The sequence below is a fragment of the Acomys russatus genome, unplaced genomic scaffold, assembly GCF_903995435.1.
Source record: "Acomys russatus unplaced genomic scaffold, mAcoRus1.1, whole genome shotgun sequence".
NCBI lineage: Eukaryota > Metazoa > Chordata > Mammalia > Rodentia > Muridae > Acomys > Acomys russatus.
In genome coordinates this window covers 1,375-4,314 of record NW_026131851.1, presented here as the reverse complement: position 1 = coordinate 4,314, position 2,940 = coordinate 1,375, and the positions used below count along the sequence as shown (strand labels likewise).

The following is a 2,940-nucleotide window of genomic DNA, read 5'->3' as shown; positions in this document are numbered from 1 at the left end:
GTTATGTCATTAGGAATCATTTTATTGCTATGTTCCTTCAGCAGAACAATAGCATCTAGGTTTCCCTCAAGGGCCATGGCCTATCCAGTCTCAGGTTCTGAGCCACCATAGCAGTTTAGGCATGGTTCACCTCATGGAGTGAACTCGCAATCAATAAGAGAATAATTGATTACCCCCATGTTTGTGGCACAAATGCACCACATCACACAAGTCTCATTATAGGTGACAGGGTTTGTAGCTATGTTAGTATTAATGTTCTCCTATGAAAGCTGCAAAGTACTGCCCAGTATTATGAATTCTAACCAGCATAGGTAAAACCACTGTTTACCCACTACCTCAACATCTCCAAATTCAGTGAGATGTAAAAGTATTATCTGGAGCAATAGTGTGTTACCAGCATTTATGGAGAAAAACCACCGGCTTTGTCAAATAGCCTGAGATACTTCAGAGATTCCCAGGAATAACACTGTCCACTGGTGCTTCTCCAGAAATGTCCATCTCTCGCAATCCAATTGTTTGCTGTACAGGATCATTAAAATAATTTGGATCTTCTGCTGTAGGTATTTGAGACAAAATACTGAGTAGAATCATAGCACTCAACCACTTGGTTTAGGTAACAGACAAGCTTCATCTTTATAAAAATAAACATGGATGGCCCCTATTGTGCCAACTTAGAGGAGGTTTCAATTGCATAACAGGAAGTCATGGCTCTGAAGCTCAGAGTGAAGAGGAAACCCCACAGGCTAGCAGGAAATGTGTGCCCCCTCCAAACATCCTGCATTGTAGAAGGAAGGCACAGAGTTGAGAATGAGGCTGAAATACTGTACAGCTGCTACCTGAGGCTGTGTCAATGTGATCTCCGAGCACAGTAGTAGGTGGCAGTGTCTGCAGTGTCCACACTGGTGATCTTGAGGAATACTGGTTTTTGGAGGTGTCCTTGGAGATTGTGAGCCGGCTCTTCAGGGATGGGTGTAGTACTTATCATCATTCCACCAAATGTTAGCCAGCCACTCCAGACCCTTCCCTGAGGGCTGGGATCCAGCCCACATATCCAGAAGTGCTCAGTGAAAACCCAGAGAAAGTGCAGGTCAGACTGAGGGTCTGGGAGGGCTGCAAGAGCCCAGGGCCAGACTCTTTCAGGGTAACCTGGGACAGGACATCTGTGGAGAAAAAGAAAAATCAGAAGGTAAGGTTGAAATAGGGTGAGGATATGGAAGGTCCTCCCTTAGAAAGCCTTGGCACTCACATGCAGGCACAAGCAGCAGCAGGAATGAGGAAGTTAGCCTGTCCATGGCTGCACAGCAGTGAGTACCCTGGTCCAGCTTTGGCTTTTCAACCCAGGGTTGGGTGGAGCCAGGAGAGATTTGCATTTCCTCAACAGGGCTGGCTCTGATGCTGGACTTTTAAGTCTTAGGACTGAGGAGGAGCCAGTCTGTGATGAGAAGCACAGGAGCCCTCAGGGGAGCTCACCTCTGCTCCATTGTTGGCTATGCAGGGCAGGGAAAGACTTCCCTCACAGACTCTCTTAGTTTTTGTTTCTTTTTTCCATACTTTGTAAACTGCATACTTTGCAGGAAATTGTCCAGGCCCCCCACTGAGGGCCTCCAGAAGCCAGGCTTGGCTGCTTCAAGTTTTGCACTAGGGCTCCCCCTACATCTTTCCGGGTAACCCCTCTTCAGCTCTTCAGTTTCCCTGAGTGTCACACCCTGTGGTCCCTAAAGGGGGTGCTCTGGTCTTCAGCCAGTGCTTCCGCCTCTCTATACATCCTGACAGCAACACCTCAGGACACCAGAGCACTGAGGCTAAATCTCCACATCCCTGGGGCCTGAGATCAGACTCCTGGAGAAACTGAGAAGCTGAGCCCTTGGAGAAGGTAGCTGCAGCTGAGGCCTCAGTTATGGCTGCAGCTCACGGGAACTCACAGGAAGGAGGCATGTTTAGCTGGAGTTAGTCTGTGAGCTCCAGCAGTGCCATCTTTGTGGCAACAATATAAACTATTCATTAATCCAAGGCTGGGAGCTTTACATGGTCTCACTTTGGCAGCAGGGACTTGAACTAGAAATCTGACCCCTTAGTATATAAGTTCATAGTTTAGTTAAGGAAAATTGCTTTGTTTAGCTTAGAGTTCAAGTCTGTGTAAACCCTTAGGGCTTCAGTGAACAGGCTTCTCCCACATACTTCACAATTGTAAAACAGCCAGTTCCAGACTATCTGTTACAATACCCATCTACATCCCTCTGTGGGACCACTCCCCGGTTTATGCTAATTTTATGGAAAGGATGAATAAAACTGCACCAATCTCTAGGCTTCCTCCAAGTGCTGGACTTGAAATCCCACTAATCCTCACTCTGGAATTCTCTGGTCTAGAAAGTTCCGCCCTTTAAAAAAAATCCTATATAAAGGCTGTGTTTGCCCAGTTCTTGCTGTCTTCACCTTGGAACAGAGGCATCCACACCTGGATTTGTCCCTTCAAGAAATTTATATTAAGAGATTTACTGCCTTATATGACTCTCTCAAGAAGAGAAGAAGCAAAGAAGGATGGGCTTTGGCTCCAAAGCTGCTCAGCTCCTCAGGGATGGGGTAACCCTCCCCTGGGAGCTACAGAGTCTCTGCTGAGGACACCTTCTCTCAGAGCTGTGGGATTCCTGGGCTCCTGTATCTCAGGATACCCTTCCCTTGGGACACTGTCTCACCTCAGATGGGATTCCTTCCCAGGAATTGTGGGTTTGCTGGACACTTTCTCACCAAAAGGAAGATCAGCACCCATAGAGAGTAGCTAACGGAAGACCAGAGTCATCAGAAAAATAAACACTCCCCATGAGTGCCTTGTAGAAGGAGCAAGATGAAGGATCCTGATTCTATTCACTCATCCAGGGATTGTCACCTGTGATTTTGCACCGAGGACATGAGAAGAGCTCAAGCATTGGTGTTTCTCCAACT

General features: G+C 47.1%; 1 pseudogene; it reads right to left on the bottom strand.

The window, feature by feature from the left end:
• Positions 1–847: 847 nt before the first annotated feature.
• LOC127186563 (immunoglobulin heavy variable 2-5-like) lies at positions 848–1,351 on the bottom strand (annotated as a pseudogene).
• Positions 1,352–2,940: the final 1,589 nt, after the last annotated feature.